Raw genomic sequence first — 15,981 nt, forward strand, 5'->3', positions numbered from 1 at the left:
TCATATGCAGGTGTTACCACACAATATTGGTTAGGCAATACATACAATACATGAAAAAAATATTAGTTGTTCTCCAACAAAGTTCGACTACAATAATTCCCTAGTTATTTCATGGGTATTTTGTGGCCCCTGCATATTCGTGCCCTACGTTATTGGGCGCCAATTTAATGAAATTTCATTAATAAGAAAAATAAAATAATCATCGTAATCAACAGTTACCTTTTCTTTAAATATTGGTTTTTTAGTTAATTTACCTTTCTTTCCTTCTGTACGTACGAACTTTGTTGTAGGACCTCTTATTTACGTATGGTAATAAAAATTCATTTAAACAGAATTAAGTACATTTAAAATTACGTGAATTCATATTAACTGATTAAGAATATTTAGTTGAGAATTAAATCCTTTATATAATTCGGCCTTGGCACACATTTTCTAAATGCAGTGGTTTTTTTTCAATATTTACTGAATTCTTTCCCGGCGTTAGCTATGGAACACAAGACTGTCTCTATTAGCAGAAAATGGTTAAATATTGCCAAGCCGACGTTTAATTATCACTGATAAAACACACTCCACTATACATTTAAGTTATTTGAAAGAACCAAAATTGCTAAATTCCAACGTTAACTATCCGCCTATGAATGCACAAATGTTAAACTAGTAATAAATTCCGTCACTCTCAGGATCGCTGTAAAAGAAAAACATTTTCTTAAATGCAGTGCTAATTTTTATCTGCTCCCGATTTACGGGTTTGGTTAATTTTTCCTAGCGGGACAATTTTTTAAATGTGCCGCCGCTGCAAATCGTTCGGTCGCGGCACAGCCCAGCAACACAGCTAAAAATGCTGAAAATTCTTTAAAGAAATATTATAGATGACATGGGCAAGCTAATTTACATTAATAATACACACTTTTGATAAATTATATTGTATTTAGACCACGTATTTAGACCACAACAATAATTCAACTTGCATTAGTTTGTAATTACTCCTCTAATGGCGGCTAAATCTAGATACAGACAAAAGAAGTCTACCCATTCATAAAATGCTACGTCACACCTTGCTCTCACTTTCAGCTCTGCAGGGAGACGACAAAGAATACACACTATGTGGTGGTTTTTATACTACTGCTGACCATTAGCATCTCTTTGTAATCTTACAACATTATTTTCCTCTGTGGCTGAATTTTACATTTTTGTTATCGCAGATATTGACCCATTTCGCAATTACATTATGAGTATAGAAATATTACCATTCTAAATACATCGAGAATATTACTACAGAAAATATTACAATAATAACGAATGTCCTTTACGCAAAATTAAATAATAATTTTGTGTTCAATAATTACAGTATATACAAATTGCTTCATAGCGGCATATATGGTACAATTAAATTTTAGTTTATCAGTAGTGCGAGTTTGCCAGGGAACGTTACATTGCCCCCTGGCAGCATTTGGCAAAGAGTTTCTATAGTTTGACACAATGGTGCCAGTAACGTTCTGTACAATTCTGTATTTTTATATGGAATGGCTCTTTTAATTAGTACCAGGGTTATATATGTTCATGGCTCCCCCATTTGGGCGAAGGCAGACAGGAAACCTGGGCATAACTGTGCCGGAGCCCAGCCATCCCAGTTGGTTCATGATTAATCTTGTCTCTTTAACAGTCAATCTTTTGAATTGATTTAGCAGTTTGTCATCAGCGGTTACATAATATATGTTCAAGGTTTATCAAAATGGAGTCCATTGACATTTTATGCAGTTTGTGTAAATATTTTGGAATATGTCAATAATGCTGTAGTTGGTGAGCGGTGCGGAGTGATTGTTGAGCGGCGCTCGGCGCGGCGCGTCGGCTCCGTGTAGATCACCGCACCCGGTGTTGACAGCTACGGCGCGGAGAGGCGTGTGGTTGTCAGGTCTGCTACGGGCTGCTGCGGCCGCTGCATGGCTGAAGTAGCCGGTTGCGCGTTGTATATCAGCTCGCCCATGTGACATCTTCTTGCAGTGCTCCAGAAAACATGCAACAAGTTCACAAACAGTGTACCATCCTTATGGGCATTTTTCCTGCTGTGGGAAAAAACGCACACAGTTATTGGCAGTTATTATTCAATTGGCCTTCACTAGTCTGGTTTGCACAATGTTTCATTGTCACAGTAACACGTTTTATGGGCACACAATATTTTTTCACCATGTCATGACTTGTCATTAGTCACACGCAAGTTTTCACCTTAGGACAAAATGTATCTCTGTAGTCAATGCGCTTTCCTAGCGTCCCTTGACACACAAAGACTTATAGTTTGACACTAACTTGGTCCACCGTCCGTAATCGGCTCACTGTTCGTGTCGTGCTAGTTCCTTGTCCACTTGCACACACGGCGATGATACAGTTTCATTTTGCGTGTTCAAAACAAACTTGCGACGTATTGCTGCAGGTTTAACAGTCACTGTCTGTCTCTGCCACACAATACTGCACTTTTGTTTAAGTTTTTTTTCATTTTCAATGTCCGTTGTGCAATTTTATTAACAGTACATTCGTAACTTCTTTGTTCGCTCTTTACCAAGGTGTGTGATATTTGCGGACATGGTAATAAATATTAAAATTTCGTATTAGTTTGCCCAAAAATCATCTATATTTATGTTCGAGTAGATTTTATTTGTGCATTCCAGCCGGATTCAGGCATATTGTTCAATAACTCCTTTGAAATTATGTCTCACTTTACTTACAAGCTCCTACGTAACTACAGTGTAGTCTCTGTAGACTAAAATTGACTTGGACTGTATCAGGCTAGCTCTTTTTTACTGATTGGATCTGCACATGCTTCAATTGAAGCTTCTTTGTGCGTAACTTTGCGATACTTAAATTTTCAATAAGTTTGCCTCCCATGGTGCCCTCGGGTCACTACTGGGTGCATTATTCTCTTTGATAACACTGGTTTGAAAAAAAAGTTCTCAGGGTCTCATATTATCGATATTATTCTGGGTTCGAATCTGTCAATCTGACACACATATAGAATATTATGCAGTACACAAACTAATCACTACTAAAATATTCCTCCTGACTGAACTCTGTCACAATTTAACACTATAAGTAATTGCACTAATCAGGTTATCTGCGCAGGCATTTAGAGCATGTTTAAGCTAACACTAATTTAAAAAAGACATAACACAAATATTCATAAACAAAAGAGAAAGTCAATCATATTCTTATAACTAAATACTTCTACACTAGTACATTATCTCTACAGATCACACATCATTAATGTTCATTCATTTTCAAGAGAATGGTGTCCCCTTTTTTTTACACATAACACATAGGACTATTAGTCATTTACTGTAGGAATATTTTTTACATCCTTACGCGGATACAGTCCCCGTACTCTCCGTGATTGGGGATCTGCTAAGAGATAGCTACTATTTCCTTCTTGGACTAAGGAATGGAGTATGAGGCTCGACAGTAGGTTTTGTGAGGCTTCACTTCGATATTGTATTGATATCCCTTAACAATTCCTGTTCGTTCTGGAAATACATCTGCATAGTTAGATAATAACTATACCAAATCCTGCTGTTGCACTGAGTTCAAATTTTCGGACTGTGATACTTTGTTCACAAGTGCGTCCACATTTGCTTTTAATTGATCACTTTGTACGTCTGGATAATAGAGACTTTGTCCCAGAGAATGATTGTCTAAATGTAGTAACCACTGATTCCTACATTGTATGTTAATAGCATTACAATTAGCCACAGGTACCTCTTCAGATCTGAGCATGGACAATTCTATCCTCCTACCCGCGTTCATCAAACTTAATTTTCCCCGAGAAAGGTCGATTACTGCGTCCCTTTCTCTCAAAAAATCTACCCCCAAAATGCGGGCTACCTTTAAACCCCTTACTACCAGGAGTGAGCACGCTATGGCTTCTCCCCCTATATACATCTCTACCCGCACTTGGAGTTTAATTATTTGTCGCTGTGCACTGATGGCTCCAGTGACTTTGCAATTGTTCACAGGATAAGTCAGCATACGCTTTTCTTTCCCCAGTACTCTGAATAAGTCCATACTCATGACACTGACAGTAGCACCTGTATCTACGATTGCTTGCACATCGATATTGTTAATTTTGATCTCTATTATCGCTTGTACTTTGTCTTTGTGCTCCTTTATGCACGCGGGTGGTTCAGTTATTAATTCATGTCCCATCTGTACCCCGTCATTATACCTGAGGATACAGATTCCCGATGTTTTGTTCTGTGTCGGGCTGCTCTCACTCCAAACCACAGCCGACGATGGAGAGCGTATCTCGGCTGAATCTAGTTTGTTGGATTATTACTGGTGGATGGGTGTGGCTGCTCTGTGTCGCTGACCTCCACTATGTGTAAGTTGTGTTGCGTCGGCCGCCACGGTTGCGCAATTGGCGCATTTTGTGGTGGCGGTCGGTTATTGTCATATCTTTCACTGTTTTGCCGGTCCGGACTGGGCCTCTGGTTCTGTGGCTAAGTTCGGTTTGCATCGTTATAGGTATTACTGTTCCACGGCCCCCTGGCATTTTTCCATCTACTATTGCTTGGTGGGCCTGTTTCATATCGGTCATCAGACCTCCTTTTCCGGTCATTATTGACCGGCGGACTATTGCCGTTCCGGTCTCTACCTCTATTCCCGTTTTGTACATAATCTTGTCTCCTATTGTTACCTCCGCCGTTTCCATTATTTGGTGGAGGCGTGTTATTTCGACCATTTCTGTAACCGTTTCCGTTACTTCTAGCCTGTTCCGAGGCTGCCTTAACATCCTCCTGAATCAGGTCAATTGAGTCCAGAACAGACAAGAAATATTCCATGTCGTTCTCCGGTACGTGTATAAGTTTTTCCTTTACGTGTATCGGCAAGTGTGATTTCAAAAGTCTGATCAAATCCCGGGATGAAATCTGCTCGTCCCAGTAACGGGTCTTATTAATGTATTTCTCAAAATATTTTCGCAAATTGCCTAATCGTGGAGAATACGGCTCTGGATTATATACCTCTTTCCGTAATCTCTCCTGAATACATGTTGACCAATATTTGGCCAAGAATGCCTTTTCAAATTGCTCATATGTGTCGCAACTGTCAGCTACTACGGTTGCCCACAATGCAGCATCTCCTTGTATGTAAGACATAACGAACTGTATTTTCTGTGTATGACTCCAAACACTAGGCAAAATGTTTCTAAATCCCTTGCTAAACACTACAGGGCAAACAGATTTCCTCTCCGTTGTAAAGATCTGAAACTGTCGGTTTCTAATCAGGCTTTCTTCAATCACTATTTTGGAGTGACATTTGTTTGTTTCGCAAACATTGGTTGCCTGTTCTGTCTCGCAGTCACAATTTTTCACTGCTGTACTTATATGCCAATCATTGTTGGAACTGGCTGGCGCGACACACGCCTGTGCGTCGCCGTGGAGCAAGCTGTTTTCCAGCTCCGCAAGACGGCGGTTGACATTCCGCTGCCACAGCGGAATGTCAGTGTGCACCGCCCTGTTTAGGCCCTGCATTTCCTCATTGGAGCCCACGTCTTTGACCTCAATCGCGGCGTGCACCTCCTCGTCAATTTTTTTTATAAATTCGTTTTCTATTTTGTGCACTTGTTCGGACATTTTCTAATCAATTACTTGACTCACGCCTGTGCGTCGCCGTGCAGGAAGCTGTTTTCCAGCTCCGCAAGACGGCGGTTGACATTCCGCTGCCACAGCGGAATGTCAGTGTGCACCGCCCTGTTTAGGTCCTGCATCTCCGCATTGGAGCCCACGTCTTTGACTTCAATCGCGGCGTGCACCTTCTCGTCTATTTTTTTTATAAATTCGTTTTCTATTTTGTGCACTTGTTCGGACATTTTCTAATCATTTACTTGACTCACGCCTGTGCGTCGCCGTGCAGCAAGCTATTTTCCAGCTCCGCAAGACGGCGGTTGACATTCCGCTGCCACAGCGGAATGTCAGTGTGCACCGCCCTGTTTAGGTCCTGCATCTCCGCATTGGAGCCCACGTCTTCGACCTCAATCGCGGCGTGCACCTTCTCGTCTATTTTTTTTATAAATTCGTTTTCTATTTTGTGCACTTGTTCGGACATTTTCTAATCAATTACTTGACTTGTGTCAATTTCTAATTGTTTCATCCTGTTAGCCAGTACGCTAATTTCATCTACGATACTGGCGTTAGCCACTTGGATACTATCTACTCTTTCGCTCAGTTCTTGCACCGCTTTAGGTATGGTTTCATAGTTTTGTCTCAAACTAACAATCTCACTTTGCATAGCTTCTAAAGATTGCATTAACTGCAAGTCTCTCTCGTGCAGGCGTCGATCACACTCTGCATGTTTAGCATCACGTTCTCTATCGCGTTCTGCTTCCATACGTCCAAATTCAGCTAGGGAATTGAGCATGCGCTCGAACATAACTCTTAATGATTGTACTTCTGACACCTCACCACTCTCTGGTCCGTGTCTAGTGCTTGTGGGTAGCACAGTATTTCTACTATCAACTGAATCACTGGCTGGCAGTGGAAACATTTCTTGCCCTTCTGCCCCCAGATTCTCACATTGTACTTCCTGAACTACGCCACTAACATTACTTTGTGCCTCACTTTCTAACTCGGTATCACTACTTGCTAACTGTTGTTCATTATCCATGTTTATGTCTTTCTGACTACGCAATCTAACCATAGTCAACAAAAGAAACAAAATCTGAACTAAATATCCTAACACTCAGGTTTCACTTACATAATCACACAAGAAATGGTCATTTGTTGAAACACACTTATTATATACTACAATGACTAACTACTCAAATGTCCTGTTACTTTTTTAAAAAAAAGAACACTAACAACAAGCACACCACTAATGATCCGAGAACACTACACTGAGGCTACTTTACTACCCACAGGACAACTACACTGTAGCTTTACCTTTTGGTGATCTATCTTGGGTGCAGCTGCCCCCTGATATTGTGGTAGGTAATTAATTTTTCGATATAATGAGCTCAATTCTTCAGCTTGCCTCTGGGTTTATAGTGTTCTCATACAAAATATCATATACAGGTGTTACCACACAATATTGGTTAGGCAATACATACAATACATGAAAAAAATATTAGTTGTTCTCCAACAAAGTTCGACTACAATAATTCCCTAGTTATTTCATGGGTATTTTGTGGCCCCTGCATATTCGTGCCCTACGTTATTGGGCGCCAATTTAATGAAATTTCATTAATAAGAAAAATAAAATAATCATCGTGATCAACAGTTACCTTTTCTTTAAATATTGGTTTTTTAGTTAATTTACCTTTCTTTCCTTCTGTACGTACGAACTTTGTTGTAGGACCTCTTATTTACGTATGGTAATAAAAATTCATTTAAACAGAATTAAGTACATTTAAAATTACGTGAATTCATATTAACTGATTAAGAATATTTAGTTGAGAATTAAATCCTTTATATAATTCGGCCTTGGCACACATTTTCTAAATGCAGTGGTTTTTTTAAAATATTTACTGAATTCTTTCCCGGCGTTAGCTATGGAACACAAGACTGTCTCTATTAGCAGAAAATGGTTAAATATTGCCAAGCCGACGTTTAATTATCACTGATAAAACACACTTCACTATACATTTAAGTTATTTGAAAGAACCAAAATTGCTAAATTCCAACGTTAACTATCCGCCTATGAATGAACAAATGTTAAACTAGTAATAAATTCCGTCACTCTCAGGATCGCTGTAAAAGAAAAACATTTCCTTAAATGCAGTGCTAATTTTTATCTGCTCCCGATTTACGGGTTTGGTTAATTTTTCCTAGCGGGACAATTTTTTAAATGTGCCGTCGCTGCAAATCGTTCGGTCGCGGCACAGCCCAGCAACACAGCTAAAAATGCTGAAAATTCTTTAAAGAAATATTATAGATGACATGGGCAAGCTAATTTACATTAATAATACACACTTTTGATAAATTATATTGTATTTAGACCACGTATTTAGACCACAACAATAATTCAACTTGCATTAGTTTGTAATTACTCCTCTAATGGCGGCTAAATCTAGATACAGACAAAAGAAGTCTACCCATTCATAAAATGCTACGTCACACCTTGCTCTCACTTTCAGCTCTGCAGGGAGACGACAAAGAATACACACTATGTGGTGGTTTTTATACTACTGCTGACCATTAGCATCTCTTTGTAATCTTACAACATTATTTTCCTCTGTGGCTGAATTTTACATTTTTGTTATCGCAGATATTGACCCATTTCGCAATTACATTATGAGTATAGAAATATTACCATTCTAAATACATCGAGAATATTACTACAGAAAATATTACAATAATAACGAATGTCCTTTACACAAAATTAAATAAAAATGTTTTGTTAAATAATTACAGTATATACAAATTGCTTCATAGCGGCGTATATGGTACAATAAAATTTTAGTTAATTAATAGTGCGAGTTGCCAGGGAACGTTACAAATCGAAGCATTTGAGATGTGGTGCTGTAGACGAATGTTGAAAATTAGGTGGACTGGTAAGGTAAGGAAAGAGGAGGTTCTACGCAGAATGGGAGAATAAGGAGAAGGGACAGGATGACAGGACATCTGCTAAGACATGAGGGAATGAATTCCATGGTACTAGAGGGAGCTGTGAAGGGCAAAAACTGTAGAGGAAGACTGAGATTGGAATATGTCAAGCAAATAATTGAGGACGTAGGTTGCAAGTGCTCCTCTGAGATGAAGAGGTTAGCACAGGAAAGGAATTCGTGGCGGGCCGCATCAAACCAGTCAGTAGACTGATGACAAAAAAAAAGTCAAGCAACAGATTAAACAGAATGGGTAACAGACCATCACCCTGTCGTACACCTGTTTTGATATTGAAGCTGCGAGATAGTTCTCCTCTGAGCTTCACCTTAGAGGTTGTATCCGCGAGAGTCTGTTTGATGCGGGCGTGTGTGTTGTAATCCACACCTCGTTCTTGGATTATTAAGAAGAGTGTATGGCGGTCGATAGAATCATAAGCTTTCGTGAAGTGTAACATATGACATATGAAAACCACAACATCTCTCTGTATTTAATCAGACTTGAAAACCGTATTTCATTGCCTAGTTCCGAGTGCCGAGGGTGTCTGCCAGCCGCACTCACCTACAAGCATTTTAGAAATTATGAAAATGTTTTAAATCATTGAAGTAATTTTTTTGACTCATCAGGTTTACGGCTGGTATGATACAACCCACCAGAAATTCTTCTCCTGTGCCAACCTTGTCATCCAAATTAGCATTTGGAAACCCCGTCCTCAGTTATTTGCTGTATGTATTCTGGTATGTATTTCCCTACATTTTTTACCGTCTAGAGCTCCCTCTAGTACCATGGAAACTATTCCGTGACACACGAAACGTATTCGTAACTGTGAATTTGAACTACCATCAGCCCTATAATTGAACGACATCAATGAAAATTTGTGCCGGACCGGAACTCCAATCGGATTACCTGACTATCGCAAGGGTAGCCTTACCGTTTGGCTATCCATGCACGACTCACGGCCAGATTCAAACTTCCATTTGGCGTCAACCGTGTGTCCACAATCTGTACTCGCATATCCATTATGTATATTCCGATGCAGGGGAGACATTCTACTTGAAATTCGCTTGCCCAGTGTCGGCGGATAGTTACGATATTGCAGTGCCTGTATTATTTCGAATTACGATACAGAGTTCCTTCAGACATGAACGCGTGTTAGAAGGAAATTTGGATCGTAATAAGATAGGCACTACAATATCTTATTATTCACTAACGTTTTCTCCGATGTCCTCTCACCCAGGTCCTTCTTCTTCTCATTGTTTCCCATATATTCCTTTCCTCGCCGATTCTCCGGAGAACCTCCTGACTCCTTACCTTACATTTCACCTAATTCTCAGCATACATCTGTCGCACCACAGCTCAAATTCTTCCATTCTCTTCTGTTCCGGTTTTCACAAAGTCCATGTTTCGCTGTCATACAATGATGTGCTCCAAATATACATTGACCTACTCAGTGATTTATTCCTCAAACTAAAGCCTGCATTTGACACCAGTAGACTTCTCTTGGCCAGAAGTGCCCTCTTTTCCGGTGCTGGTCTGCTTTTTATGTCCTCCTTGTTCCATCCGTCATGGGTGATCACCAATTCTGATGTTAAGTTCCTGGATACTTTCATTTCTGCTAACTCTCATTACTTTCGCCTTCCTTCGATTTACTCTCAGTCCATATTCTGTACTCAGTTGACTACTCATCCCGTTCAACAGATGTGCACGATTAAAAGCTATCAGCGAAAGACTACATCCCTGCCATACACCCTTTTCATTCAGAGGGCTTCGTTCTTGGTCTTCTAGTCTTATTGTTCCGTAAATCATCCGTCTTTAGCTACAGTTTATCCGTATTTTGTCAGAATTTCGTACGCTTTTTCCGGGTCGACAAATCCTATGAACGTGTCTTGATGCTTCTTGAGTCTGTCTTCCATTACCAGCTACAACGTCAGAATCACCTTTTTGGTACCTTTACCTTTCCTCCAGCCAGAATGATCATCATGTAACAGAGTCTCAATTTTCTTTTCCATTTTTCTTGTCCGCATCTTGGTTGCGTGAGCTGCTAAACTGATTGTGTAATAATTATCGTACATTTCAGCCCTTGCAATGTTCAGGATAGTGTGAATGATGCTTTTCCGAAAGTTTGGTGCGATATCGGCAGTCTCATATATTGTACAACCGCCGTAAATAGTTTTACAGTTGCCACTTCCCTCAATGATTTTAGAAATTCCAATGTAATGTTAACTACCCCTTCTGGCTGATTTGATCTTGCCAAAGCACTTTTAAATCTGATTTTAATACTAGATCCCTTATCTCTTTCCTGTCGACTTTTCTTTCTTCTTCTGACGTGTTATCAAACATGGCCTCACCTTCATACAGCCTTTCATCGTACTCTTTCTGCCTACCCGTTCTCTCTTCTGCGTTTAACGGTGAAATTTTCATGTTGCCATCTTTGTTTTAATAATCACGTTAGGGTTTTCTGTGTGCTGAGTCAGTACTTTCGACAATCATGTCTTTTTCGATTTCTTCACATTTTTCATCGAATCATTCTACTTTAGTTTCCCTACATTTTCAGTTTATTTCATGTCTCTGCGTCACCGTGATGTAGTCTAACTGAAATCTTCCCGCATCTTCCAGCCTTTCCGAAGAATACCCCCTCCTCACGTGATTCTTAAACAGAGTTTTCGCCACTACTAGCTGAAATTTACTGCAGGTTTCAATTAGTCTTTCTCCTCTCTCATTGCCACTACCAGGCTCACATTCTTCCGGAACCCTTTATTCTACTGCTCTGTGTAGGAAGGCACTGCAGCCCCCTTGACTATCACATTTCAATCTCCTTATACATACTGAACTACCCGCTCAGTATCATGTTACACGTTCCCTGTCTCTTCATCTTCTGACTGCGGCGCTGGTATGTGTTTGTTTGCTGACTATTTGGATAAGGGCAACTCTATCACGGATCTGTTCACAGTAACTCAGTCATGCCTTACCCCCCTATTCGTAATTAATCCTACTTCCGTTGTAATATTTTTTGCTGGTGTTAGTATTACCCTATACTCATCTGACCTTATCTTCTTTGTATTTCACTTCACTTGCATCGATTCCCCCTCCCCACCCCCCACTGTATCTAGATTGAGTCTTACTACTTTCCTTTATAGATTCTCTAGCACCTTACCGAGTTGAAACTTTTAACATTCTGAGTCCGACTTGTTATCCTTTCTTTCGCTGTTCGATCTTTTTCTTGCCGTCACCTCTCCCTTGGCATGCCCCTCCAAGAGACCCGAATGGGTATCATTCCGGAATCTTTAGTAAGTGGACAGATCATCATGACACTTTTTTAATAAAGGCTTCATTTCCTGCGGATATACGTTACGTGTCTTTAATGCTGTGGTTCGCAGTCGTTTCAGAATTCTCATGCTATTGATCACTGCTGGTTTGGCCGCCTTTTAGTGGACCGTTTCCCAACCCAAGGGCAACAGAGTCCCCTGAACTTATCCTCCACACTTCTCGATGAGGCCGTTTGCAGAATGAGGACGACTTCTTATGCCGAAAGTCTTTGGTCGACATTGCTCATGTTTTTTTATCCGAAACTTAAGCAGTAGTGGGGCTCGTACCAGGGATCAATGACATTTTGATTGCTAGCCAACGACGCTACAGCTACGCTAAGTGGTCATACAATACTCATGTTTTTAAATTATTGAAAGAGACAGTTATACACTGGTAACGTTATTAATGGGGGTGTTGGTGGTGAAAGTGTAGCTTTACAATGCGTTAAAAACGGTACTACCAGCATCAGGAGAGTATCATGGGAAGAGGCTCCATGTCATGTTGCTTCAACCCACTCAACACCAATAGTGGGCGATGGCGGATATTTTATGTCCATCTTATAGCCTACTCGTATGCTTAATATTTTTAATTTGTGTAAAAGTATTAATTGTTTTTACAGATTTCTTATACCAGATTCCGTAACTATTCTAAATTTTTCAACAAAAAGGTTGCCCTTACATGTAAGTTTACTTATAAGTGTGTCTTTTTGCAACAAATGCCATATTCTTATTTTCAAGTTCAAGACCCTTCTACGTATATATAAAAGCATGTTGTGAGTAAAACTCAACGATAATTAACGAAATCACGAAATCTGTACCTTTCTTTTAAATTTTTATGGTCGGCAGAAATAACCTCTCCTCTCTTTGTACACATTACAGAAGAAGCGTTGGTACAGGTAAGTCGAGCTAAGAGATGCCTTTACGTTCTGGACCCTCCGTCTTTACCTGTTCCTACTTAAGAAGGATGTTGTTCATAAAAGTTAACAAGTAGCGAAATTTGTTTCATTTTTTTTATTTTTCTGTGGTAGGCATAATATACCCTCACCCCACTTGTTAGAATGCATTATGGAAAATACGATGGTATTTCGAGGGATAAAGGGAGGCTCCACTCTAAAACTTGTTTGGATTTATGTGACTGTGACTTGTTTGGATTGTTTACTCTTAGCTCCCATCCGCTGTTGGCTGTCCTCCAATACATAAGAAAAATTTGAAATATGCGCTGCGTGGGGCGCCATGGCATAGTGACAACTGCCAAAGTGGTCAATATAGCACCTGTGTATCACATACTTTTATTTCCTGCACTACTGGCAAGACGCACTGATGGTAAGACATATAATGCTAATGAAAATTTGCATAGTTATAATTTGGTCGAAGGGTCTCAAAAGAAAAGAAAAGAAGAATAAGATACTTTTGGGTCTTATAGAAGCTCTTTTCAATCTGGAGCGGGAGGTAATTCAGGTTACGTTGGAAGAAGAGAAGGCGGATATGTAGTTGCAGTATTCGTAGAAAGCAGTGATATAGGCTAGGCAACATGCCAGGGTTAATAACTTGGCAGAAATGCTGGAGTATTTCGGTCACATAGGATGTATGAAGATTATCTGTAAGGAGTGGAGAGTCAGTGGATAGGTAGACAGAAGATGCGATTCCGGATGATAACATTAAGCGGGGTACAAGATGTCAAGCATTCGGAAGCCCCTTAGAAACTGGTTTTAAGTGATATCCTGGCGCATTGGCATAAGATAAACACGTCAGATTAAGGAGTTGTGTTTGTGGATAAGGATGGAACGATGTAAGCAGTAAGTTCGCCCAGTTAATCTCTGAACCGCCTAACATATTTTTGTGTCAGTTAACAATAAGGTAAGGTCGTGAATAGTCGCGCAAAGTCTCACTGGGGCAGGTGCCATAGATGAATCGTCCAATCGGTTTCGGAGGTCCTTAACTTGTGGAGTCACAAGTTTCTCCAGACCAGGAATTTGATACCATGTCAAACAGGGTCACACACACCATCATTGATACAAGTGCATATTGAGGAAAATTAAAATTTATTACTCTGAACCACACCCGACAAATCCCAGTAGAAACGATGCAGTTATCGCCAACCCAAAGGTTGGGCTGGGCTGAACACATCAGCGCTTTAATAAACATTTCCCAGTAGAGATGGTATACCCTTGCCTTCCTCAGACACTTTTACTCACCTTCTCAGTAATGTCAAACAACGGAAAATCGAGGTTCGAATATCAACAGTTATGAAGAGGATTAGGTTTGTTTATAAATAAATAAATCTTCTGCTACCAGTCACGATTTTCTTTATTTTACTATTCGCACGACGCGTTTCGAGAAATAATTCCCATTTTCAAGTGCGTTTTTTTATGTGTGTTAAGCCACTTCTTTTGATGTTGTCAGTGTGTGTGAGTCTGCTTCATTTTGTTGACTTTTACTGTAATACATAAGAAACGCGATTTTTAGTTGGGTATCAATTCTTTCTGTGAGGTTAGTGCTAAAGTTTGAGAACAATTTGTACTTACAGTTTTCTAATGGTCCATTTGTGTAGAGAGTCACACACACTTAACATCACACACAACTTGTACATTTTACACATCGAAAATATCTTATATAAACAAAACAATTACAAAGATCTTCTTATAGGTAGTTCACAGAGATAACATTATAGGTCTTCCACAGATTATGATATGTTTTTGTACAGAGGTTAATTTATCTTTACAATTTGGCTCATGAATTACTTATACTGATTTTACAATTGTGCTTATTTCTATGTTTTACTATTTTTATTTAAGTATAATATCGAAACATCTGAAGAAATTCACTGATTCACTTTCAAGTTTTTCATTTAATATTTTTCTTCGTATTTTCTCTAATGTGAATATATCTCCAGTTCTTCAAGCAAATCCATTTTATGTCCTTTATTTAGTCAGTGGAGTACTTTAACATTTTGCTCTATTTTTCCAAATGGGTGTCCTGTATTATGTATGTGTGTTGCTATTGCTGATGTAGTGTGTTTGTTGTGTGTGTATGCTCAAATGTGCTCTGTGTACCTGGTGTTGATATTTCGGCCTGTTGTCCTATGTAGAATTTGGAGCATTCCTGGCATGTTACAAACAGGCCGAAATATCAACACCAGGTACACAGAGCACATTTGAGCATACACACACAACAAACACACTACATCAGCAATAGCAACACACATACATAATACAGGACACCCATTTGGAAAAATAGAGCAAAATGTCAAAGTACTCCACTGACTAAATAAAGGACATAAAATGGATTTGCTTGAAGAACTGGAGATATATTCACATTACAGAAAATATGAAGATAAAATATTAAATGAAAAACTTGAAAGTGAATCAGTGAATTTCTTCAGATGTTTCGATAATATACTTAAATAAAAATAGTAAAACATAGAAATAAGCACAATTGTAAAATCAGTATAAGTAATTCATGAGCCAAATTGTAAAGATAAATTAACCTCTGTACAAAAACATATCATAATCTGTGGAAGACCTATAATGTTATCTCTGTGAACTACCTATAAGAAGATCTTTCTAACTGTTTTGTTTATATAAGATATTTTCGATGTGTAAAATGTACAAGTTGTGTGTGATGTTAAGTGTGCGTGACTCTCTACACAAATGGACCATTAGAAAACTGTAAGTATAAATTGTTCTCAAACTTTAGCACTAACCTCACAGAAAGAATTGATACCCAACTAAAAATCGCGTTTCTTATGTATTACAGTAAAAGTCAACAAAATGAAGCAGACTCACACACACTGACAACATCAAAAGAAATGGCTTAACACACATAAAAAAACGCACTTGAAAATGGGAATTATTTTTCGAAACGCGTAGTGGGAATAGTAAAATAAAGAAAATCGTGACTGGTAGCTGAAGATTTATTTATTTACAAACAAACCTATTGTATCTACAGTCGCAGGCTTTCAAAAACCATTTATAATGGATCAAATCAGGTGAAGATGATTAATTACTACTCTCCAGAAATATGACGTAGGCACAACGAAAAGATTGTTATACACAGAGATTTAGGCTAAGTGTTTTTCAGAAAAGAAAGGAAAA

The sequence above is a fragment of the Schistocerca americana genome, chromosome 2 (assembly GCF_021461395.2).
Source record: "Schistocerca americana isolate TAMUIC-IGC-003095 chromosome 2, iqSchAmer2.1, whole genome shotgun sequence".
Classification (NCBI taxonomy): domain Eukaryota; kingdom Metazoa; phylum Arthropoda; class Insecta; order Orthoptera; family Acrididae; genus Schistocerca; species Schistocerca americana.